General features: G+C 48.8%; 1 protein-coding gene and 1 pseudogene across 3 annotated transcripts in view; one reads left to right on the forward strand and one right to left on the reverse strand.

Annotated features, from left to right (window-relative positions):
- Positions 1-2,313: 2,313 nt before the first annotated feature.
- On the reverse strand, positions 2,314-2,689 carry LOC308414100 (histone H2A.Z-like; annotated as a pseudogene). The gene has a single exon. The product of its transcript is annotated as a histone H2A.Z-like (transcript).
- Positions 2,690-12,174: 9,485 nt separating this feature from the next.
- BICRA (BRD4 interacting chromatin remodeling complex associated protein) overlaps positions 12,175-26,660 on the forward strand; it is a 67,419-nt gene continuing 52,933 nt past the window's right edge. For both annotated transcript variants that reach the window (XM_080908537.1, XM_080908538.1), the window contains exon 1: positions 12,175-12,261. The gene's annotated coding sequence lies outside the window, so the exon portion shown is untranslated. The remainder of the gene's footprint in view (positions 12,262-26,660) is intronic.

Genomic DNA, 26,660 nt, shown 5'->3' on the forward strand with positions numbered 1-26,660 from the left:
ACCTGGTTCCTGTGGAGGTCAGAGAGAACGCCAGAAGCTCTGAAGTTACAGATGGTTGTGAGCCATCATATGGGTACTGGGAATCTAACCCTAAGGCTCTGGAAGAGCATCTGTTGCTCTTAGTAACTGAGCTGTCTCTCCAGCACCTCAGCATGGCTTCAGCAGAGTAAGTTATCCATGGTCCTTCAGTCACATGAGCACATTGGGGACACAGGGCAGAAGAGGAAAGGCTTAGGGTACCCCATATTTGCATTCTGAGAAGTTCAGACCTTGGAGAAGCCTACCAGGAAATAGACCAAGGAAGGACCAAGGAAATAGAAAAAAATCAGAGGATTGCCCCGGCGATTTACAGGGTAAAGAGCAACTCCAGCAGCATAGGCCTCCTGCTCTTCCCAGCCATCTTTTCCTGGGCATTGCTTAGCCCTTCGTTTGGTGACTCATCTTTTGAATCACTTCCTGCAAGCACCCTTACCCTCCTCACCACTCTGGTCCTCCCCAGGTACTCACCTGACCAAACTTCTGCTTCCTGTCTTCTCCAGGCTGGCCGAACCAGCCAGAGGAAACTACTCAGCCCGGCTGACGGGTTCGACTTGAATTGGAAACCTCAGACCTGTGGTGAGCACAGGTCTGTCTCTCCCAGAAAACTGGAAAGAACTGAGCTGCTGTTGCCTGATGTGCCCTCCCCCACCGACCCAGCCTGCTCTTCCCAAGCAGGGGAATGTCATCATTTGGAAATCTTTGATACCCATCTTCGGAGCACACAAAGCCCAACCCATCTTCTCCTCCCCAGCTGCCTCCCAGGGGAAGCTCTTTTAGGACCCAAGCTCTGGGATCCATCTACTTTCAAAACCAGAGGTCAAGCCATGTGTGGTGATGTACACTTCAATCTCTGCACACAGGAAGTGGAGGCAGGAACACCAAGAATTCAGGGATCTCCTTGATTCATACTGAGCTTGAGAGCAGCTTGAAATACAAGAGGCCCTGTCTCAAAACACCAAAGTACACAAATACACACAGACACACACAAACATGCATGTGCATGCACACACTCGCAGGTGAGTGTGGTGGGGGGGGAGAAAAAATATTTTTAAAAGGGTAATTTGTGCTGAAGAGATGGCCCAGTTGTTAAAAGCACCAGCTGTTCTAGCAGACTCAGCTTCCATTTCAGCCGCCATATGGTGATACCCAACCATTTATAGCTCCAGTTCTAAGGGTCCAGCACCCTCTTTGGATGTCTATGGGCACTGCCTGCAGGTAGGCGATGTGACACACAGTCATATATATGGACAATACACCCACACATAAAATAAAAATAAACAGGCTCTTAAGACAAGAATGACTTGAGCTGGAGAAATAACTCATCAGTTGTTAAGAGCACATACTACTACTTTCCAGAGGATTAGAGTTTGATTCCCAGCACCCCGGCAACTCATATCTGCTTGTAATTCTGGCTCTGGAGGACCCGTTCTTTTGGCTTCCAAAAACACTGCACTTGTGTGGTGTACAGATATGAATGCATGTGAAACATTTATACATATAAAATATAAAATTTTATTAAAAAACATTGATCTGAAACATTTTGTGTGAATTTGTAAATGGAATTTAAGAACAAAAGGCTAAAAAAAAAAAAAAAAAAAAAAAAACAGATAGTCTGGTCACAGACTATGCCCAGAGGTCGGTTTGTCTTCTCTTCTTCCTATTCCCCTTCTTCTTCTTCTTCTTCTTCTTCTTCTTCTTCTTCTTCTTCTTCTTCTTCTTCTTCTTCTTCTTCTTCTTCTTCTTCTTCTTCTTCTTCTTCTTCTTCTTCTTCTTCTTCTTCCTCCTCCTCTTCCTCCTCCTCCTCCTCCTCCTTTCTCCTCCTCTTCCTCCTACTTCTCCTCTTCCTCCTCTTCCTACTCCTTCTCCTCCTCCTCCTTCTTCTTTTTAGTTTGAGATTTGACCTTTATAGAACTTATCCACCAGAGTAGAAATAATGTCTGTACAAAACCAAATGTTTGTTACTGTAACTTCTGCATCACAATTACAATTAAAATCCAAATACTTTTTATTTTAAAAAACAGTCAACTCAATCAAATCCCACTACTTCACAATCAATAGCTTTTTTGAAGCCACAGTAATACTTACATATGTTTGAGACTCACATGCAGAAATTTGGTTGGTTGGAAGGCTAATTAAGCCTCCAACTTGCTCAAATAGTATTACAAAAAGGCAAATTTTGTGTTTGTCACAGAGATACAGTCCACTGGAATTGCCAACACTGGACAGCTGTTAAGAATATTCAGAGTCCTGAGATAATAAGGAATCCAGGCATCCTTAGACAGCCTTCTGTTGTCCTTTCTTCCCAATCAGCGATTTGTGGACGTGTGGGATGACACCACCGCCAGCAATCGCAGTCTTGAGCAGAGAATCCAATTCTTCATCTCCGTGTGTAGCGAGTTGCAAGTGACCGGGGTAATACGCTTTACCTTCAAGTCTTTTGATGCATTTCCTGACAACTCAAGTACGTCTGCGGCGAGATAATCCAGGATGGCTGCGCGGTCCACGGCAGCGGATGCGCCCACACGTCCGTGGCTGGTTATCCTAGATTTCAGGTGTAGATGAAGATGGCCCACAGAGAAGCTCGCTGTGAGCACGAAACCGCCTTTGTCTAGGCCTTTCCGGAGTCCTTTCCAGCCTTGCCGCCAGCCATCTCGGACTGTGCGGAAGTTCTGACAAGCGAGGAGAGAGGGGCACAGCACACTCAGTGAGATACCAACGCCCGCGCCTCCATCTTACCGTGATTCAAACTGCCCTGTCTGCTCTTCTAGGTGATTCTGGATACTGTCAAGTTGACAATTAACATTAACCATCAGTGTGTGAGTGTGCGTGCATGTGAGTGCATGTGCGTGTGTGTGGTGTGTAGTGTGTGTGTGAGTGGTGTGTATGTGTGTGGTGTACAGTGTGTAATGTGCGTGTTTATATGCGTGTTTGTGCGTGTGTGGTATGGTGTGTGTGTGTGCATGTGCACACTCATGTTCATGTGTGTATGCAGGTGCTAGGACGTGCATGCGAGGAAGACAGGTTTACATCTGGTGTCTTCCTCTATTGCTCCCCCCCCCCCCCCCGCTTTTTTTTGGAGACAGGGACTCTAATTAAATCTGAAACTTGCTCACTAGCCTACCCAGCAGTCCCCAGAGAGCCACCTGCCTCTGCTCCCTCCCCCCAGTAGGGTAAGAGACTTGTGGCATCGCATCATTTGACTATGATCACTCTGTGTAGTGCTTTCACGGTGTGGTTTTAACTTTTACTTCCCTAATGACTAATGACGCCGAACATTTTCATGTGCTCTTTGGTGATACGCTAACCACCGTTTGCAAGCTGGCCTCAGCCTCTCCACCCCCAGAATCCTCACACCCATGGTTACTTTTCGTTCTCTCTCCTCCCAACAGCCTTACTCCTACCACTATTCTTTTTGATTTTTTGGTTTCTGAAAGATTTCATTTAGGCTGGGTGTAATGTCACACTTCTGTAATCCCGTCATGGAGAGGTAGATGCAGGTGGATCACCGTGAGACTTTTGTGAACCACTGGGAACTGAACCTGGGTTGTCTGGTAGTCCAGCCAGTGTTCTTAACAGCTGACTCATCTCTCCAGCCCCATGCTGAGTTTTAGCCCAAAAGTCTTGTCTCCAAAAGTCAAACTTGAAGCCAGGTGGTGGTGGTGCATGTATTTAATCCCAGTACTTGTGAGGCAGAGGCATGCAGCTCTCTGATTCTGAGGCCAGCCTAGTCTACAGAGTGAGTTTCAGGACATCCAGGACCTACCTGGAGAAACATCATCTCGGGGGCTGGGGTGGAGGAACTTGGGGAGAAGAGCTAGAAAAGTGGCTTGGTGATTAAGCCTTCTAGAGGTTTGACTTTAGCTTCCAGGGACTTACAACTGCCTGTAACTCCAGCTCCAGCAGATCCTGTGGCCTTTTCTGGTCTCCAAGGGCAACTGCACACTCCAAGCATTTATTCACACAGACACACAGGCATACACATAACTAAATCTTAAAACTGAAAATAAATCTTAAAAGGCAAAAATAAAATCCCAAGGCTGGCAAGATGGCGCATTAGGTAAAAGGCTCCTGCTAACAGGGCTGATGACTGGAGTTCAGTCTGCACACCAACATACAGGAAAGGGGAAATGGACTTTTACAACTCAGTGGCATGCCCACAACACACACACACCTGGACACACACGGACACACACAGATGCAAACTGTCATTTAAAAAGGAAAATAAAATATAAAAATTAGTGAATCTGGATGTGGCTGTGCATGAAGTTGGGAGGCAGATGGAGAATCTTGATAAATTTGAGGCCAGCCTGGTCTATACGGTGAGTTTCAAGCCAAGTGACACAGTGAGAAAATATCTCAAAAACACACACAAAAAAATTTGGTTAAGCTCTAAGTAACTTTTATTCAGTATATTGTGATAATGGATCTATTTTGCTATTATGCTCATGTATGTATGTATATATGCATGTATGCATGCATGCATGTATGTATGTACGTATGTATGTATGTACATATGTATGTATGTATGTACATATGTATGTACGTACGTATGCATGCATGTATGTATGTACATATGTATGTATGTATGTATGTATGTATGTACATATGTATGTATGCACGTATGTACGTATGCATGTATGTATGTACATATGTATGTACACATGTATGTATGTATGTACGTATGTATGTATGTACGTATGTATGTACGTATGCATGTATGTACATATGTATGCATGTGTGTATGTACGTATGCATGTATGTATGTACGTATGTATGTATGTACATATGTATGTATGTACTATGTATGTGTGTATGTATGTATGTATGTACGTATGTATGTACGTACGTACGTATGTATGTATGTACGTATGCACGCATGTATGTATGTATGTATGTATGTACATATGTATGTATGTACATATGTATGTATGTTATTGGAGACAGGGTTTCTCTGTGTAACCCTGGCAGTCCTGGAAGTCACCGTGTAGGCTAGCTTGTTCTCCAACTCACAGAAACCCACTTGCCTCTATCTCTCAGGTTCTGGGGTTAAAGGCTTGGGCTACAACACCCTGGTTAGGTAAATCTCTTTAAAGTGTCCGTCTTAGTTACTTTTCTATTGCTGTGGTGAAACACTAGAAACAAGGCAACTTTTACAAGGAAGGTTGTTTTATTTTGGTTTGGTGGGGTTTTTTTTTGTTTTGTTTTTGTTTTTGTTTTGTGTTGGGCTTCTGGTTCCAGAAGAATGAGAACCCATCATCCTTCACATCAGGGAAGTGGAGTTGCAAGTAGGTTTGACAGCTGGACTGTTGTAAGACCCCGAGGAGTCTTAGCTCAGGAGTGGGACCCACAGAACACAATTAGACAATAGATGGCTGTAATAACAGGAGGTTTTTATTCCATGTACATGGGGTTGCTCATCCTCGCAGGGAGAGTCAACCCCAAACTCAAAAAGCACACATCTTTTATACTTTTTTGTGAGGGGGGTGAACTACTATTTTACCATTGGTCAGCAGTATAATTATCAGAAAGAGAAGAGGAAAAGGTGAGGAAAGGGGGGAGAAACTTTGGCAGTAAGGTTGTTGACAATTTGCATTCTCCTTGGAATTCAGTACAGGGAGGGGTAGGGGAGCTGTTCTTAAAGCAGTCATTTTTGTTTTGTCTTAACTCAGCTTGGTCACTATGACCTGTCCACCTAAAACTTTATTTTTACATTTTCAGAACCTTGTTTATACATTTCAAAACTTTAAGGGGTTTTGTCCCTTGTTTTGTTTCTCAGAATTGGGTGATTAGAGCATGAGTTAATTATGACATGCTTCAGAACTCTTTCTAGAACTTTCTACAGGGCCAGGTGGCTATCAGTGAGTATATTCTGTTTTTTTTTTTTTTTTTTTTTTTCCCTGAGAATTACTCTGGGCCATTGTTTTTATTTGCCAGGCACTGGCGGGATCTCATAACCTTGGGATGACTGGAAAGTCTCTGAGTCTGACTTTAACCATTTCTGTCTTCAGGGTCTCACATTCTAAGAATGGGGTGTTTTGGAAAAGTCTCAGAGCTCCTAAAAACTTTGTTTTCTACATCAAGCCCCTATCTCAAAATAATTGAGAAAAAAAAAAGGAGTATTCAGTGTTTTTAGCATTATCTGTTTTCAAGATGAAGGGTATTCCTCATACTGTAAATAATAAATTCATTCTCTTCTTTAGCTCTGCTCCAGCTGTGGTGGCCCATGATTAATAAATACATTTCCCCTGTATAATTTTCTCACACAGGAACTAAGACTTGGTGTTTGGAAGTAAATTTATAATAATAATAATTAATAATAATAACAATAATAATAACAATTTTATGTTCTTAAAACAGGCTTTCTCTACTTAGCCCTTATTGTCTTGGAACTTGGAGATCAGGCTAGTCTTGAACTCACAGAAATCTTCTTGCCTTTGCTTCCAGAGTGTTGAATTAAAGGTGTGTGTCTGGCTTAGATTGATTATTTTAGTTTACAGTATATTTACTTGACCAGGCGATACACATTTCTAACTTTACAAAGATACAGAAGGAGGCAGGTAGTGGTGGCACAGACTTTTGATCCCAGTACTGAGGAGGCAGAGGAAGGGAGATCTCTGAATTCAAGGCCAGTCTGATCTACAGAATAAGTTCCAGGAAAACCAGGGCCAAACACAGAAACCCTGTCTCTAAAAACAAACCAAATCAAAACAAACAAAAACATTTACAAAATGAGCTAGGATCCACCCAGCTCTTGTCCATTCATTTCCAGAATTTTGAAAGTTATTTTGTGCAATTCATCAGCAAATGATTTGTGTCTTTTCATCCATACTTTTGGCATTTATAGGACTCCCCTTCTCCTCGAGTGTTTGCAAAGCTGTTGTATCACTTTGCGGTTTTCTTGTTTATTACAGTGACTTCCTGTCCTACTGAGGACCTGGATCATAGCTGATTTCAGGGTCTTTCATTGTTGGGCAGCTAGGTGGCATCCGCTTTTGAAAAAACATATAAATGTTTGTTTATTTATTTATTTATTTTTGGTTTTAGGAATTTTTACAAAAACGTGCACCTGAGTTTCTTGACTGGCCTTTATTAAGGCAGCTGACAGATGCCGCAAACGGATTCTTCAGATCCAAAATCCCATTATTAGCATTCAGGTATTCTAAGAGCTGTCAGCCGCTGGCCCCGCCCTCCGAGGCCACGCCTCCGAAGCCCACCCGCTCGTCCCGATTCAAATCCAGCCAATAGAAGCGTGTAAACAAACACGAGCCACGCCCACCGCAAGAATAATTTCGAGCACCAGGGCGCGAAGCCCATTTTATCTTGTAGGGGGGTAAAGGTGGGGCGGAGCTGTGGCCACGCCCCCACCTTGGGCCAATCAAAGGCCAGACTCCGCCCCTCGCACTTGCGGCGCTGAGGACCCCAGGCTGGGCTGGGCTAGTCGCTGCCTGATTTTGCTGCCGGATTACTGCGCTCCGATCGTGGATGTCCTCGGAAGGGGTACCTTACAGCCACAGTGGAAGGGCATGGCTAGAGGACAGACTACGAAGGAATCGGTGCCTTTTACTTCTCCTCTCCCTTGCCACCAAGACTCGGGCCCCTGAAAGTCCGGTGAAAACTTTTTCTTCTCAATCTTATTCAAAGCAACCTGGAAAGGCAGGAGTCAGGCTTTGGTTGTTGAAGTGTTATATGCAAAAGAAGAAAAATGCACCAATCGTGTGCCATCAGTTTCTCGAATAATGAAACAATTGGGGCGCAAAGTTTGACGCGTCCATTGCCTGACAGGAGCCGCGGGGAAGTGTTTCTACTTTCAGTGGTAGAAGCCATTTATTTAAAAACCGGAGGCGGGAGGTGGAAGAGGGGCTGACGAGGTAGCTCAGGGAGTAATGGTGCTTGCCACCAAACCTTGATCTGAAATTATCTCCAGAAACCACGTGTTGGAAGGAGAGAAACAACGTTGACGCACTGAAAGAAAGAACTGCGGATGTGGGGCCGTTGGTACTTAACCTAGCATGCACGAAGTCCTGGATTTCATCCCTGACCCAGCACCATCCTGGCATGGTGGTTAAAGCTGTAGTCCAGGGAGAGGGTAGACTGGAGGGTCGGGAATTCAGGTCGCCCTAGGCTACACAGCAAGATTGAAGCCCACATAGGCTATTAAACGTATGCTATTGACAGATGGCGCTAATGAGGTTCTCCTGGCTAGGACCTGGGTTGTAGTGAGCTGAAAGGCTCAGGGCTAAGGTATGAAGGCTGAAGAAGCTGAGGTATATTATGCAGAAATACACAAGAAAGGATGCTTTCCTGGCTGGAGGAGGATTCAGAGGTCAAGATGATGTCAGGCCCTTCGGGCAAGGCAGTTCTCCAATATCTGGACCTGTCCACAGCAAGAACTGGAGACTTCTACCTTTTCTCTTTTCCACTATACTGTTACAGTTAAAACCATCAGCCCAGCCTGGTGGTACAGGCCTGTCATCACTGCTGCTAAGTAAGCTGAGGCTGGAGGATGACAAGTTCAAGACCTGAACTTAAGCAACTTACACCCTGTCAAAATAATAAGTGAGAAAGAAGGCTGGGGATGGTGACTAGAGCCCTTGCTGTGTGAAACCCTGGGTTTAACCTGAAATAAAGATAAAAAGGACAAAAAAACAAAACAAAAAAAAAAAAAAAAAAAAAAAAAACCCAAAAAACCAGCCACCTGTGCTTTAAAAAAAAATATTTATTTCTTCTTCATCATCATCATTATGTAGGCTGGCCATGAATTCAGAGACCCACCTGCCTCTGCCTCCCAAGTGCTGGGACTAGAGATGTGCTAGGTCACATGTAGCTCAGGTGAGCCTTAGATTTTATGTGTCTGACTGTTGTTTTTTAAGATTTATTTTTATTTCAAACTATGAATGGTGTTCCTGTTTGAATATATACACATGAATCCCAATGCCTAAGGAGGCTGATGGAATGTATCAGCGCTCCTGGGACTGGAATTAAAGGCTATTTTGAGCTGACATGGGTGCTGGGAACAGAGCTGGGTTCCTCTTGTAAGAGTAATTCAAAGTCTCAACCACAGAGCCATCTTTCATCACTAATCCTAAAGTTTTGATCCTGAATACAGCCAGAGTGCTGGGATGATACGTGTGCAACCACCATGCCTAGTGTATGTGGAGCAACTGAACTATGTCTCCAGCCCCACACTCCTTTTTGAATACCACGGGCTCTTGTCACTGGCTCGGAAGCCTGGATGGGCTTTCAGGGATGCCAAGGGAAGATGGACATTTGATCTTCCTGGGCTGTGCCAGCTCTGACTCAGCTTGGGGACTGGCTTGGTTCCTCTACACTCAGCCAGGGACTTCTAAGTAGCATGTGTTTAAAGTCCTTGCCTAAGAGGTCTGGGGTATTAGTCATAGACAGTATCTTTTCAGCAAACCTTTGTTTTTGAGGCAAGGTCTTATGTAACCCAGGCTTCAAACGTGCTGGACATCAGATGACTTTGAACCCCCAGCAAACCTTTCTTGTGTACTGAGAACCATCCTAGAGGTAAAGATATATCATGGTGCAGAAAGACCCAGAACCTAGACAGATGTGCATAGCACTTGGGAAGCCAAGGCAAGGAAATCGCCAGTTCAAAGCCAGCCTGGGCTATGTAACAAGACCTCTTTGTCCAAACACTGAATTAAATGAAATCTGGTGCTTGTAGAGCATGACCTAGTTAAGAAATTGAGGCTGTAACTTGCTTTCTCCCTGCCTCACCTAATAAAGTGGGTTCGAAGCAGGAGGAGCAAGGGAGTTTATGGCTCTCACTGGATTCCTGATGCAGCTAGTTAGAACACACTTCCCATATCAGTGTATGAGCTCATGTAAAGTCAACCCCATTGACCTTTATAGTCATAGAACTCCTTATCTGTTCTGCCTTATGTTCCGAGTTTTCCGGGGCTGGTAGCTCTAATACAGACGTCCAATTGCCACCCAGGTCAGGTGATTTTGCACAGAAGACATATTCAGCAGAGGGTTTGGTCCCACTTCCCGGATACATGATCTTGGACAACACATTACCCTTTTGGGAGCCAAAGCTGCATTTCTACCCTTTGTGAAGGTATCTAGATGGGGGCTGACAACTCCTTTGTGTGAGTCGTGACACGTTTTGAGACAGGCTCTTGTGTAGCTCCCAGGTAACTGAGGATGGTCTTGAACTATTGATTCTCCAGCCCACATCTCCCAAGTGTATTATTCTGCATATCCAGCCCCCAGGGCAGTTCTGATCAGAAACATCCTCAGGTAAACCCACTGGGCCAGCTACACAAAAATAAAAGCAGTGCACGGTGCTGGTTTTCCAAGTGGTCCACACATCTCCCGTGGGCTGTGCCTAAGGGCAAAGGCTCTCAAGGCTTCACCTCTGCAATGGATTCTACCAAGTCATCGTGTAACGGCAGCAGCTGGCACTTTCTTTTCTTTATGATGGCTCTATAAAACCAGCCCGTCCCATTAAAAAGCACCACCACCAAAAACATTCGTTACAAGCCTAGAGTTCAGAGGACAACTTTCTGGTGCTGTTAGTTCTCTCTTTCTACCAATGTGGCTCCTGGGGAATTGAAATCATATTGCCAGGTCTGGTGGCAAGCTCCCTTACCCACCGAGCAACAAATCTACAGTCGGCACTTTAGAAAACAGGAAACAGAGGCACAGACAGATGAAGTAATTTACATCACACAACAGCAAACAAGTAGCAAAGGCCGATGTTTAGCTCATTTGTTCAGGGCCCATAGCCTCCTCCAGCCTCTTACGATTTGTCATTGTTGCACCCGGACCTCCACATACTAGAAAAACACCCTCATTATATAAATATATATTCCTTAGATCTCGCGATAGCAATAAAAAGAAATTAAGCCAGTCATAGTGACACGCAAGTGTAATCCTAACACCTGGGAGGTGAAGGCAGGTGGAGCGCGAGTTCCGGGCCAGCCTGTGCTTCATAGCAAGACCTAGTCCTCCACAACCCCCCTCCCCCAAACAATTAAAATGCATGCTTAAGTATTAAGGCTAGCGCCGCCATGGAATCAACGACAAGGCTTACAGAACAGATCGAACAGTCGTTTATACAACGCATTTATTCAATACCTACTGTTGTGCACCAGGTTTTCTAGAGCTCGGGAGAAACAAGGGTATGGGAAACCTGAACATTAAGAGATCAGGCTGTGCAGGAGGGCAGGCCGGGGCGGTCTGGGGACGCGCTGCGCAGTGCTAAACTGCCTGCTCACCAAGGGCTCTGCGAATAGACCTGTGAATCCGAGTGTCGCTCAAAGGATTTTGAGCTTTGGATCTGCACGTCCGGCCAGGCATGAAGCGGGCTCTTCAGCAGGGCTGACCATGGTCCTTGCGCCACAGCAGCTCAAAATCCCCAGGTTCGGAGAGACTTGATACGCCACGCCTGGAGTCCGGGTCATCCCCAATATCCCCATCACCTGGCACCTTCTGGGTCCGACGCGGGGAAGCATCACTGTCCCACCACCTCCAGAAGCCTCGACCACACTATCTGAAGTGCCCCTGGGCGCATCCTCCTACAGGAGCCAGCACCTTGGGCCAGGGAGTACAACGGTCTCTCCCTAGGCCGTCCTGCCGGCAGGGATACGGACGCGCACCGACCCTCTAGCTCGTCTTCCATAACCACCAACCCGAATAACAGCTCCAAGTTGCAGACCTACTGCACCACAGCCGAGCAGGCGCTCTACCAACCAGGCCCTGGCAGGAGGAGGGGGCGGTGCCGACATTCCGTGCACCCGCCCACAGAATGTGCAACATTTTATTGGATTTCAAATCTGCCACTCTAGCGCTTTTCACTACGATTGGTTAGCTGCCACGCTAGGGCGGGTCCTTCTGTGGCTCCTCCTCGTAGCTGGGCGGAGAGGAGGAAGAGGAGGAGGAGGAAGGGGGGGGCGGGACACAAAACCAGAAAGGTTTTTTTTTTTTTTTTTTTTGCATTTAATTAAAAAAAAAATTTTTTTTTTTTTTGCATACCCGAGGGGCGCTCCCCGGAGCGGGGCGCGGGGCCGGGCCGCGCGGGGCCGCTTCGTTGCAAGGGCGGCGGCGGGCCCGGGCGCAGCGGAGCCGGGCCCCGCCATGCGATCAGGCAGTGCGCTGACCGGCCCGGCCGGCCGGCCCCTTCTGGGTCCTCCCTGTGCAGCCCGTGCGGGGCCGTCCCGGAGACCCCGCGCCGACGGCTGCTCAAACATCAGGGTGAGTTTCTCACAATGTAGCAATTTCTCTTTAAATCTCTTAACTCTCTCTACCTGCGAGTCGGGGCTGTGACAGGGCGCAAAAGCGAGGGGGGGAGTGGGGCTCGGCGGCGAGGGTGTGTGTGTTGGGGGGGGAGAGCCAGAGCTGGGGCCGAACCCACTCCCCCCCGACACTCCACACTCAGCCCCCCAACCGGGGCGCAGCGCCCGCTGCCGCTGCTCAGGCTGGATTTTTTTTTTTTTTTTTTTTTTTTTTTTTTTTTTTGTGATCGGCGCCCACCACTATCCGCACACCCCCATCTCAGGTCTCTCGCGCCACCGCCGCCACCCCGATCTTGCAGAGAGCTCCCCCTTCATTGCGCCCCGATCTCAAACCTTGCGCCCCGGTTCCCTCCCTGGTCCTTCCCGGGATACAATGCAACGGAGGAGAGGGGCGAGTGCGAACGTCCCTCGGGGGGAGGGGCGGGGACCCCCGCCCGCCTTGGGGACCCCCTCCCCTCCTCGTGCTCCCCGCCTTTTCTGGGGAGAGCCAAGGGCCATAGAGAGGCTGCTGGATTCATCTCCCCTCCTGTCGCGCGTCCCGTGCGCACCCCTCCCCAAGTCCCTCTTGGGGTGCCGGGGAGAATCGGGGTCCTCTGCAGGCTTGTAGGGAGAGATGAACTGGGATGCAGGCCACTGGGTCTCCCCTCTCCATCGCCCCTAAACAATGAGAGGAGTTGACTTGGTCCTCCTATTCCCGGCAGGGATCGTAGAGGACCCCCGCCCCCTCAGCTGGCTAGTCCTGCAGGAGGCCTGTTCCTAGGGATCAAAGGGAGGAAAAAAAGGGAGCCTGCACGCCTGTCACCTTCTGGGATTTGGGGCGGCCCCTGAACTCCCAACTCCATGGGCCTAGGAATGGGAGGCACCAGGCCCAACCCGGGCACCGCGCTCCGGGTGGTGACCTTTAGACAAAGGCAGTCCTTTCCCCCGAGTGATCCCGGCCAGGTCCCTGCGGAAGGCGGCCAAGCCGTGGGCTTGGAGGAGAGGGATGGGTTAGGATGGATGGACGGATGGCTGGGTGGGTGGGTAGGTGGAGGAGGAGGGAGGAGGAGGTTTAGGACCATCTGGTTTTCCCATCGCCTTGGCTGCCCCACGGCTGCTTCCTCGGCTCCTGTCACCGGCAGCCGCGGAGAGACAAGGGACCAGGGAGCTACCCAGCCAGGCCTTGGGCCTCCGCCAGCCGGAGGACCCGGCGACGAGCCGCGGGAGGGCGCGGGCTCGGGCGCCCGCGGTGATTGGAAGGCACAGTGGCTCCTTCCTCTCCGCGCCCCTTTGTTTTGCTTTGTGGTTCGGAGCAGCTGAACATCCCTGGAGGTGGGGTCAGAGGCTGCCGGGTCAGCTCTCCTGGGGAAGTCTTGGTGACAGGGCCTTCTGAGGTCCTCAGCCTGTGCACTTGGATCTGGTACCCCATCCCTAAGTCTTAAACCCCCATCCCCTTTTGTCGCTGCCCCCAATGTAGTGTCAGGAAAATCTGGGGATGTGTGAACATCCAAGACTCCGGGCTCGAAGTCAAGAGATCTTTGGCACACAGCCTCTCCCCACACCTGCACTCTAAGCCCATTCTGACCCCAACCCCCAAGATGAGGAAACAGGGGAAGCCACGCTTAGAGACCACCCCTTTCCTAGGCGGCCCCATGGGACTTATCAGTTGTTTACCTCAGTACCCTGTCTTCCTCTGTAGCTCCCCCACCTCCCAGAAGCCGGAAATAACCACTCTCTACCCTGGATTGGCTGCTGCTAAATGCCTTCCATCCTGGCTGTCTTCAGAGGAGTGAACACAAAGAGTGTTCCCGTTTTCCAGGCAGGCTCACTGAGGCTTGGAGCAGTTAAAGGACTAGTTTAAGGTCACACAGTGGGAGTCACTTGGAGCCCCAATTCACAACCAGCTAGAGTTTGTACAGCCTGGCTCAAAACCAGTTGGCCTTAACTTTGTGTTACTTTGTCTGACTTAGTGGACTTGGGCTTGGAAGACGTCTGCCAGATGTTTTCCCTGCAGAGTTGGTTTGGCAGAGGAGGATGAGGGCTCAGCTCCACGGGTCATTTCACCTGTATCTGGTTGTGTCGGGACAGGGGGAGCCCAGGTCTAGCTGGACAAAGACATGGCATTGCTTGGGACCCGACCAATGCCACCGTCACCACTTCATCTGATTGGGACTTAGCTTGATGGCTGTCACTGGGCTGTAGGGAGGGACGCTGACTGGGACTGTTGTAGTGGTTTCTGCTCCTGGGGCCTGGGACCCCCCATGGTGTCTGGATCCAGCAGGCAGAGAACTTGGATCTCACAGCAGCCCTAACCTTCCTTAGGCAGGTCTGTAACCTGCTTGGCTCTGTCACCTCCTCACAACATGCTGGAAGTTCTTTTACCTGACTCGAAGGTACGGAAAGGAGTAGCCATCGATTTAGTCTTAGATGTTTGGGGTAAGGATGACCCATGCGGTAGCGGGTGGTCCGCGCTAAGGTGAGCAGAAAGGGAATACCATAAGCAATGGCTGGGCTGTGCTCGCTGGAGAAAAGCTTACTGTCCACAGTAAGGAAGGTGATAATGGGTGGCATCCTTTTTACAGGAAAGGAGGGTACGTGCCCCATGACTAAGCTGTGCCGGCCAAGTTGCAGGGGCTAGTGGTGGGAGGGTTTGTCGTGTGGCATAGGTGTAGGGTCTGATTCTAGGGTTGTTGCTCTCCCGCTAATTTCTTCCTTTAGTAAGGATAACATAACTCAAGGGCTGGGCACACCAGGAGGAGAGGAGCTGTTGGGCAAACTGACTTTAGAGATTCTGTGTGCCCTGAGAGGAGGTGCCTGTTTGAGGAAGATGGGAGAAACTTAAATTAGATCTAAAGAGGGACAGTCCTATGTCTTGCCTACTGTGTGCTTGCTTGCTTTCCTTCCCAGAAGCCTCTGGCACCTTTGCTAACTTTTCCTGGGATATTGAGGTAGGGGTTCCCTTAGCCTATAGAAGAACCAGGAGTCAGCATCGAACCTTTGGGTCACAGGGAGGATGGGGAAGGAGGTTCTAGGGTATGTGTGGGGTTTCTCAGCCCTAAGGCCAGCTCCCCATCTCATCCTCCGAGGCTTCCTTGACTCCTAGTCTCAAGAATGCGGAGGGTGGCTGGGGAAGGGGGGGGGATGTTAATTGGAAACAGAGAAACAGGGCATTCCTTGGAAGGAGGTTGGGTTGCAAGCAGCCAGGCCTGCCACCCCCCTCCCATCCCCACATCTCAGGAGCTGGGGTGGGAGGCCCAGGTCATCATCCTGGTCCTTGGATGATGCCCAGGAGCCTTGCACCTGGCTTCCTCTCCCCAGCAGGGTCATACACCCTCCTTTAACCTCAGTTCAGACAGCTACGAAAGATACAGCCACACCATAGATAGCCTCAAACAAGGTTGGGAAGTGCTCAATTGAGTGGTCCCCAAGGATTCCCATCCCCCAGTTCCTTCTGTGCCTGTAGCCTCTATTTAACTGTTCCCAATTGACCGAAGCCTTTGTATCTCCAGGACAGACAAGGTCCCCCATGAGAAGGCCCGAGGAGCTTTCCACAGGCATTTTTAGTTTGGGGACAATGAGTTTTGTGTATGAACTATATGTAATCAGGTGATGGCAGGGGAGGCAGAGTGCCTTTGTTTCTTTAATTGTTTCCAGCTAAACTTGCTGGGGGGGGGGCACTGTTGGGGGATCAGCTCTGGGATCAGTGCTTTTGCTGGAAGCCAGGTCAGCAGGAGAATTGCTGGGCTCCCTGCAGCAGGGATTGATTAGTTCTGTCTGGGTGGCCTGAGACACTCCAAGGAGGAAGTTTGAGCTGTTTTGCTCTCTCCTCCTTGCTTCTGATTGTTTGTTTTGGTTTTGTTTTTTTACTTTTATTTATTTATATATAACACCAATTGCTAAGATTCTACCACACCAGAGGGTTTGTTTGTTTGGTTTTTTTTTTTTTTTTTTTCTTCTTTTTGTTATTAAGACAAGGTTTCTGTGTGTAACAAACCCTGGGCCGTCTTGGACTTGCTTTGTAGACCAGGCTGGCCTAGAACTCACAAAGATCCACCTGCCTCTGCCTACCGATAGAGTACCAGAATTAAGGGTGTGTGCATCTGCCAGACCCAGTCAGGTTCATTCTCTTAACTGAGAAATACCTAAAGGACAGACCCCAACAAAACCTGAAACAGAAAGGTAAAGCTGTTTGCCTTCGGTCCTCCCCCCAGCTTCCTGCCCCCCAGCTTCCTGCCCCTCCAGCTTCCTCCCCCCCAGCTTCCTCCCTGGGGATACCTTCTGTGCTGGTGTGTGCACTTGTCTCCCAAGAAACTCATGTTGTATGGTTTGGACCACATTCTCCTATTCATCCCTTTGCGTTTTTTACTTGATCCTCCTAGAACACCGTCTGTGTGGCTTTTCTATCGTTTGGGGGCCTCTGTGGTATTCCACTGACTGGACAAGACTTCATTTCCTGTGACGGTGTGGCTGGGTTACCATGTATTGCCAACCTGCTGAATCCAGGCCTGGGATTTGTCCCCTGGTAGCTCTCAGAAGTCTGGGATACTGCCCTGTAAGGAAGTCAGTGACGTTCTGGCTGCTCTCATCCAGTCTGCCTGGCAGTATTTGTGTCCCAGGACATCTTTGCTTTATTCCCCTGCTCAGAGACTGTATCACACGTGTAGTCGTGCAAGGCAGAGCCTTGGCTCTGGAACCCAGCTGCGGGTCTGAATTTTGTGTCTGTAACTTGCTACCCAAATGGGGCTTGCTGGCTCTAGTCCTGTTTCTCCTCCTCCATTAGCCCCAGGACCAGCTTTAACTGGTAGCAGTGAGGAAATGCAACTCAGGTGAAGTTTGTGAGTCACAGTGTCCGGGGTCTGTCCCATCTCACCAGTTCTTTTTCCAAGCTGCCTTTTCAACCTAGCTGGGCTGCGGATCTTATAGTGGTTAGGTACAAAACAGGATGCCAGATTTCTCAGTACTGAATCTGGAATTTAGGGTCCCATTGCATGCTAGTGAGCCATACCTTTAGCCCCTCGCTGGGGGACTCTGGGTAGGGGCTCTACCACTGAGCCACGCCCCCAGCCCCTCACTGGTGGATTCTAAGCAGGGGCTCTACCACTGAGCCACGCCCCCAGCCCCTCACTGGGGAATTCTAGGCAGGGGCTCTACCACTGAGCCACGCCCCCAGCCCCCTCACTGGGGAATTCTAGGCAGGGGCTCTACCACTGAGCCACACCCCCAGCCCCTCATTGGGGGATTTTAGGCAGGGGCTCTACCACTGAACCACACCCACAGCACCTCACTGTGTAATTTTTGGCTGGTGTTCTACTACTGAGTCACTTCCTGACACATCTTTTATTTTAAGTTTTGTTGCCCATACAGTACTTGAACATTTTAAAAAGTATTTTCATGTACATGTCTGCTCGCAGTTGTATGTCTACAATGGCCAGAGGACAGCTTCACCTTCCATCTTGTTGAAAGTCTCTTTTACTGTCTGCTCCTGTTCTGGGGTCTCCAGACTCATCAGCATCTTCTCTCACCCTGGAAATGTTGGCGTTGCAGATGCTCACCACCTTGTTTGGCTTCAGGAACCGAGTTCAGATTGCCTGGCTTGCATGGATCTCCCAGGTCCCAAGGTTTTGTGAACCTTTTTTTGTTCAGCTTCCTAGTAGCTAGGATGACAGCTCTGTGCCACAACATTCTGGTCTTCTTCGGTCTTACACGGGCTGTGCCATTAAACTCTGCCAGCCCCCAGCATTGGCATTATGTTTTACTTTGTGTGTATAGGAGCTTGTGAGTGTGTATGTGGTAAGTGTGCATCTGTGCACGTTTGTGTGCAGGTGCAGAGGCTAGAGGGAGGTCCCAGGTGTCCTGCGTTATTCCCTTCACCTTATTCTTTGAGACAGGGACTCTCAGCCTGGAACTAGTTGGCAGTGAGGAATCCCTGTGTTCTGTCTCTCTCAATTCCTCTCCTTCAATGCTGGAGCTTTGCATGGCCATACCTGGCTTTTTATTCCAGTTCAGGGATTTGAACTCAGGTCCTCATTCTTGCACGGAGTACGCTCTTACCAGCTGAATCATCTCCCCAAGCTACAGTCTTGTACTTTTTATGTATTTGTTTATTGTGCACAGGGTGGTGGTGGTGCGGGAGTGCCACAGTGCATGTGTGGAGCTCATAGGACAAGCTCTAGTGGAATCTGTTCTCTCCTTTCACCATGTGGGACCCGGGGGTCACACTCAGGTCGTCAGGCTTGGCACTGTGTGTGAGGTGGGTTAAAGTTTTTATTTTTAATTTAAAGATATTTTTATATAGGGGTCTCACTGGCTGGCTTGGGACTTGCTATGTAGACTGGTCTCAAACTCACAGTAGAGCTCTGCCTCTTGAGTGCTAGGATCAAAGGTGTGTGCCACTAAAGCCTGACTGAAAAACAGAACGTTTTTCCAGCCAGATGCTGGGCTTGTTAATGGTGCTCTATCTTGGAAAGTGTTGGTAATTACATTTGTTTATGTAGAGGTTAAAGGACAGATTGTAAGGAGCCATCTACCATGTGGTTCTGGGGATATGATGCAGGCCATCAGGTTTGGTGGCTTGTGCACTGAGCCACTGCAGCAGGCCAGAACTGGCACTTGAAGTGGAGGGCACCAGGCATGGCATGATGGTCACTTACCACCCATCCAGCCTCCGCTGACCTCTGGGTAACAGCACTTCCCTCTCCTCGGATGGCTATGAAGTTAAATGGCTGAATTGCAGAAGGCTTCACTTCTGAGGGAGGCTCCTGGGCCCACTTTGTTATAATTACTTTCACATTCTGATTTCTTGATCCCTTTTATTTTTAAATTACATAGACAAGGGAGGTGGTGGGATTTGCACACGTGAGTGCAGTTCCCAGGAAGGTCAGAGGTGTGGTATCTCCTAGAGCTGGAGTTAATTTTGAGCCAACTGAAGTGGGCACAGAGACTTGAACTTGGTGACAGTCTCCTGGACATACTTTTAACCCCCGAGCCATCTCTCTAGCCCGGATTCTCATTTTCTATAAGAAAAATTTGAAAGCAACCACCCAGAGTTCAAAGCAGCATGGCCTGCCCAGATGTTCCTGGAACAAGTTTTGTTTCTGATCCTTTTTTTGGTCTGTTACCCCTCCTCCACACTGCAGAAATCATTTTAAACGATTCAGTGGGATCATATTCTAACACATTGTGTTATCGGTTGTATTGTTTCTGGGGTCCAGACTCCATTTCACCTTCTCCAGGGGATGGCCTGTGCTTCCAGAGGTGGGTGGCAGCGTTAAGTCCATTTCTCAGGTAGGGAAAACAGATGACAGGTCATGAGGGTTTGGGCTTGCTTCTCTGTTCTCCGAGTTCACCGTTTCGGGGCTGTTGTCTGATTGCCTATGTTTGGGGGCTCGTACCCTGGGTGTGTGGAGTGTAGGGTACAGGTGCTGGTGTTGTCGGAAGAAATTGTCCTCATCTGTTAGACCTGGTGGTGTGGGCCCAAATCTCAGCTACTTGCAAGGCTGAAGCAAGAGAATCCTATTAAGTTCTCCCTGGGCTCCAGAGGAAGATCAGGCTGAGAAACTCGGTGAGACTTTGTGTTAGAAACAAGAAGGGGTCTGAGGATGTAAAGTATCAGTAGAGTGCCCGGATTCTGTGTGAGGCTGGGGTTGAGACCCAGCAACATGAATGAGGCCCTGATTTTGATCCATTGTAACATGCACACACAAAACATTAAAGAAAAAAGGATTGCGCTCATCAAGGAGAGTAGAAGAGGGGGCTGAAGCCAGTGCATGCTGGTATGTTCCTTGGATACCTGGGTAAACTGTCTGGGGTTTAGTTAGACCTGGCTCTGCCCCTTCTAACCCTGTGGCTAGGTGACAGGGCTGGTCTTTTCTTTAAAACCTAGGGGAATGATTAGACTAGCTTCTCTCGAGAACCCCGTTGTGAAGTGCAGCCTTGTGTGACCAAGTGTGCTGCGTGTGCCAGGCTCCGCACCAGCACTGGGAGTGAAGTGTGTTGGTAACAGCTGATGGAAGTGCTCTAGAGATGGGGACAGAGTCACTCTTTCTGCAGTTTGATTGGGTCGGAGGAATAAATGGTTGATGACTCAGGACACCCCTCCACACATCCACCTTTGCACCCTTCTAGTTGCCTGCTTCGTCCTTCCCCTCTGCTTGGAGGGAACTCATGATTCTTCGGTGAGCCCTCCCTAGTTCCTTCTCTAACAGGCTTAGGGGCCCAGTGAGCAGAGATACCTGTCTAATGCTATGGGACTGTCGTTAATGACCCTAGGGATCTTGAACGAGCCTACGGAGAGAGCCTTGCTATCTCAGCATTCCAGGGTACCTAAAGATGAGGTGCCCCTAGTGTCCTGAACCAGGTGTGGGCACTCCTGCAGTTTGGCTGTCCAGATACAGGGTGGGCTGGCTTCCACAGCTTGGACCCCACCAATGCACTGGACCTTAATTTTTCTCTGCCTCTCCTGAGGTAGTGCCTTGAATGCTTGGTGTAGTGGGGAGAGGTCTCCTCAGGGGGCTTGGTAGCTCCCGAGGCTCCTCCTGCTGGCTCCTCTCCTTCATGGTTTCAGTTACTTAAAGAAGGGTGAGTACAGTGCTCTAAGGCGCACTGAAGCCGGGCATAATGACTCACATCTGTTGTCCAGCACTTGGGAGGCTGAAGAAGGGGGATTGCAGGCTAGCCTGGGCTAAAGAGCAAGACTGTCTCAGAACAAACACCGTAAAACTCCCAGTGTTTTAACACATGCTTGAAATCACTTGGTAGGTGGAAGTGGGAAGATCAGGGGTTCAAAGCTGTCTTTAGCCGTATAGCAGATTTGAAGCCAGCCTTGAGTACAAGAAGAATCTGCCTCAAAAAATAAAACAAATATGAATGGGCAAAAATGGATCAAAAGTACCTTCCCAGTTTGGAGCGATGTTCCTCTGAAAGTACTTCTTCACAAGCATGTGGACCTGCGTTAGAATCCCAGCACTCACATTAGCGGCTGGGCATGGCCAATTCCATGTCAGTAACCCAGACACAGGGCAGAGTTGGTGCTGGGGGCGTTATATCGGGGCTTACTGGCTGCTAGCTTAGCTCCAGGTTCAATGAGAAACCCTGCCTCAAAAGATGCCTGGCAGTAATGGCACACGCCTTTAATCTCAGCACTTGGGAGGCAGAGGCAGGAGGATCTCTGGGAATTCGAGGCCACCCTGGTCTACAGAGCAAGTTCTAGGACAGCCAAGGCTACTCAGAAACCCTGTCTCAAAAGAAACAAAAGGAGGAGGAGGAAGAGTTGGGTGGAGGAGACGAGGTGGAGGTGGAGTCAGCGGCAGAGAGTAGGAGTAAGGCACTTCACGTTCTCCACTAGCCTCAGGCACCAGCACACACATCTACACAGACATGAGCACCAGCACACACATGTACACAGACATGAAATACACAGGGTAGGGTTGGTTTGGCTTGCCTGGTTGTGAACAGAACTCTGGGTTTAATCAAACTGAGCATGGTGAAGCAAGTTTATCATCCCAGCACTCGGGAGACAGAGGCAGGAGGATGAAAAGTTTGAGATTATTCTTAACTTCATAGAAAGTTTATGTCCAGCCTGAGTTACATGAGCCCCTGCCTCAAAATTAAATATAAACATCTTGGATAAGTAATCTTCAGAGAAACAACTTTCATAAACTTCTAGTTTAAATTGTTCCATTTTTTTTAAATTGATTGTTGCCGAGTGTATATATGCGTGCCATGGTAGAGATGTGTGAACAGACAACTGTGTAGTCTGTTCTTTCCTTTCATTCTTATGGTGTTTCAGGACTCGAACTCAGGTCTCCATGCTTGTGCAGCAGTCTCCTTTACCCACTAAACCGTCTCGCCAGCCCTGATTGTTCTATTTCATTTCTGTTGCTACTAATCTCTGCTATGCCTAACTTATAAGTTAGACTTTGTTGTAGATATAAATGTATGTAGAATATAGAACTTTCATATAGTTATATCTTCTCATTTGTTATCGGTGTAAATAAAGTATATATTAATTGGGTTAATTTATATTCTAATATATGTGAAAGACCATATCAGTGTCTGGAACCATCCTCCAGAGGTCTTGGACTTTCCGTCCCTCGGGTACTAGTGGAGAACTGTTGTAAATCTACTTCCTCATTGTCATTTCTCGAAGAGGTGTAATTTACGTGCAATAAAATATACAGAGTCCAACCTGGTCTTCTGACAAGTCTTAGCCAGAGCATGCCGCAGTGCAGGTCACACCTCACCAAGACACAGCACATTCCTCACCCCACCCAGACAGCGCTCTCCCAGCGACTGTCCCTGAGGACTGTCATCCCGGCCACAGCCAGTGCTTCACAGTTGTGGAATGCCACCTGTAGACTGCCATCCCATTCTTCAGTGTGTTGGTAGAGACAGCGTCTCATGTAGTTTGTCCCTGCTGCTACCTCCTAAATGCTGGGATCATGGGCAAGCACCGCCACGCCTGGCTGTCCTTCAGGTTGAGTGCCTGAAACTTCTCCGTGTGTTCATGACATGAGTTAGTATGTGTATGGGCATGGACTTGCCAATGCATGTATGTGTTTAGAATTCAGTGCAACCCAGGGTGCCCACCCTTGCCTTCCACCTGGTTTGAGGTAGTGCTTCTTGTTTTGCCAAGGTAACAGGCTCATGAACACTCAGGGATTCTTGTGATTCCACCCCCCATCTTCCCACAGGATCACTGGAATTGAAGATATGTGCTACTGTGCCCACCCTTACTTGGCACTTGGGTTCAAACTCAGATCTTCACACTGGTCAGCAAGCTCCCTGGGTGAGCACATTTCACTCAGTATCATTCTTTGTAGACCCACTGCATAGATTAGGGGTATGTGGTATGTAGCTGTCCACATGAATGAATATGTGCATCCCTGCGGAAGCCAGAGGTTAACAGCAGATAGTTTCTCAATACCTCCACTTTTTTTTCTTTAAATTTTATACTTACACTTACTTTGTCTGTGTATGAGTATAGGTGTGCATGTTTCTTGGCATGTAGTGAATTCCAGGCATTGGCTCTACCACTGAGTCACGCCCCTAGCCCCTCACTGGGGGATTCTAGGCAGGGGCTCTACCACTGAGCCACACCCCCAGCCCCTCACTGGGGGATTCTAGGCAGGGGCTCTACCACTGAGCCACACCTTTAGTCTTCCCTTTTCTTTATAACCTGGGACAGGCTCTCATTAAGTTACTCTGGCTGGCAATTAAATTGCAGTCCTACTTTGGTCTCCTAAGTGCTGGCCTCATAGGCTTCTGCCAGGCTTGGCTCGAGGCTCACAGTTTTGTTAGGATTCCTGGCTTCTTACTTGGATGAACAGAATTTTCTGGTGTCCACCCAGATCTTTTCCTTCCTGAGTATGTCCCTTTCCATGACACTGTACTTTATCTTAGGTGTAAAACAAACAAACAAAAACTTTTCACGTTAAATTTGTGTCTCTGTGTGTGCATGTGTGTGTGTGTACACGCATACCCTCTGTGTGTATTGAGGTCAGGTGACAAACTTTTCTCCTCCATGCGGGACACAGGGATAGAATTCAGGTGGTTAGGCTAAGTGGCCAGTACTTTTGCCTGCTGAGCCATCTGGCTGGCCCTGACTCTGGTTTTTAAGAAGGCTTGAGCTAGCTGTGTCCCCTTTTGTTGTTGGAAAACATCGAGCCACCTTCACTTCTCTGTCTAAATATCCCCTTACCAACGTAGCAGAAGTACGAGATAATTATTTAACGCAGTACAAATATAGGGAGGGGCAGGGGTTCCTCACCAATATAGAACGCTTGCAGCTTTATTGTGAGGACCAGCACTGGAAACCTCACACCCATGTCAGGTGGCTCAGAAGTGCTTCCAGTACCAGTTCCACACACACTGCCACTCGAGCACACACACATACACACACACAAAGAAAAACAGTAAATTATGCCATGTGCATGTGCTGGCGGAGGGGTGGGTGGCTCAGTTTCTAAAGTGCTTGGTTTGCAAAAATGGGGACCTGAGTTTCAAGTCCCAAAACCTCAGTTAAAAAAAAGAAGTCACATGTTATAGTGCATGTTACTATAGCCCCGGCACTGGGGAGGCAGAGACAGGTGGATTCCTGGGGTGCTCTGCCCAGCTAGGCTACCCTAATTGCTGAACCCCGAGTCTGCATGAGATACTGCCTAAGGAGAAATAGAGGGCCACAGAGGTCAGCTAAATAGATCCCTGGGAGCCATTGTTGTTAGAAAGAAAGAAACAAGTTCTGAGAGTTATCCCCTGACCTCTGCACATGTGACATGAAATATTAAGAATTATTTCTTATTGAGTGGTGCCTTGGGAATGACATCCCAGGCCGTCTTTGAACACGCACATACACGTATACACACACAGAGCGAACATAGTGCTTCAGGCCTGTAATCCCGGCACTACAGCGCACATAGCAGATTCCATCTCACATCAGCAAAGAACAGAACCACGTGTGATGTGTGTGCTGGTCCAGGTCCATATGTCCATCTGTGTACATTATATGATTATAATACATCAGGAAGCATAATGGAAGTATACAGACCACACTCTACATCTTGCGCCCACTCAGCCTGTGGCTTATCCTTCACTGTCCCTGCAGATGGCTGTGTGTGGAGATTTTGCTGGTGTAAGGGCTTGTGCCCCTCCCGTGTCCTCCTCCCCCAGCTGCCTTTCAAACAGCATGCGTGTACTCTGTCGCTTTTCTCTGTCTCGTGTTCAGTGGCTCACAGACACCTCTTGCCTCGGTAGTAGAGCATTTTGCTCTCCCTTAAAAAAAAATAAAATAAAAAAACCTTTTTATCACATTTATTTACGGTTTATGAAGAGGGAGTACATGCCATCGCACACGTGGAGATCAGAGGACAGTATGCAGCCATCGTTTTTCTCATTTTTACCCCATGGGCCTGGGGATCGAACTCGGGTCACCATGCTTAGCGGCGAGCACCTTTAACCTGCCAGTAGAATATGTTTCTCCATACATGAGACCCTGCACTGGAGTAATGGTCTGTGGGGGTGGGGGGGACCCAGGTTACTTCTGGCCATCTGTCTGTTACAGAGGCAGAGGGCTGACTCCAAAGCCCTCTTCCCAAATTGCTATCAAATTGCTAGTTGAGATTTGCTGCTGGTTAATTCTGATACTGGAGTGTCCATCTCCTGGCCTGTGGTATGTGGCCCCCTCAAGTGTGGTGGGGCAGGTAAGGAAGAGGTTCTGGATCTACGTTCCCGGATGGGAAGAGGCCTCCATGCTGGTTACGCACCTTGGCAGGCTTCTTGAAGTAGTGTTCTCTGCTGGCATTGGGCACAATGGACAGCAGTAAAAGGACTCCCTTAGCCTGACGTGTTTTAAGCCACCAGGAGCTTTTCAAGGGAGGACGGGCCTGGCAGGTGGAGCTGGACATGAGTGTTTGGTTTTGTGGGTGGACAGGAGTTAGGGGATGAGCATCTAGCAGGAGCCAAGGCTGCAGGGATGACTTGCTTATAGGTGGACATGCACGTGGTATGAGGGGCAGCCCTTCCGGAAGAAAGCTCAGACACCCTGGGTTGGCAAAGGGAAGCAAGGGTGAGGGTGCGTGGGGACAGTTCCCAAAGAAGGGACTCACGTGGCTGAGGATCTGTTTGTCCGTCCTATGCTGTGTACTTGTGGGGAGGAGAGTCCCCCCAGGTGTGAAGGTCAGCATCTCCCGAACAAGCAGGGAGTTTCCAGACACCTCTTGGCTCAGAGGGACTAGGGTCGGGTTTCCTGGGTTAGAACAGGCGTTCTGGAAGCTCTGGGTCAGGAGGGAACCAGTCTGGGAAAGGCTTGCTGCCAAGCCTGACCGCCTGAGTTCAGCCTATGGCAGGAGAGAACCAACGTTTACTCCACATAACACACTGCACATGCACACACACATGTAAAAGTGGGGCGAGGAAAAGATGGCTGCTAGGGGGGTAGAGGGCAGGTGGGGGCAGCTATGAGGCTGGAATAAACAACAGTCTTGCCACCTCTTTTGGCTCTAGGTTCTCTGAGATGGAAAGCCCAGTCCTTCCATCCAAAGTCCTTGTACCTGGCTCCTTTCCCTGACCTTATCTCCCGCCCTTTTATCTGCTTTCCCCACACCCAGGCTCCCAGCTCCTTCACTTTCACCTGTCTACTGGGGTGTGCCCAAGGCCACTTCCCCTCGCTCGACCACTGGCTTATTAATAAGCTAGTGTGCCTGCCCGCAGCCCCTGCCCCGTTGGCACAGTAGTCTCCTGTGGCCCTCCAGGCCCTGACAGGTAATCCAGTCTGTACTTACTAGGCAGAAAAGGCGATACTCAACTTTCACACGGGTTGTATGCAGAGGACAACCCCTGTCGATTTCTAAGAGTCTGAACAGGTTTCTGGAGTGTGTGAGAGGA

Source organism: Micromys minutus, assembly GCF_963924665.1.
Source record: "Micromys minutus genome assembly, chromosome: 32".
Taxonomy (NCBI): domain Eukaryota; kingdom Metazoa; phylum Chordata; class Mammalia; order Rodentia; family Muridae; genus Micromys; species Micromys minutus.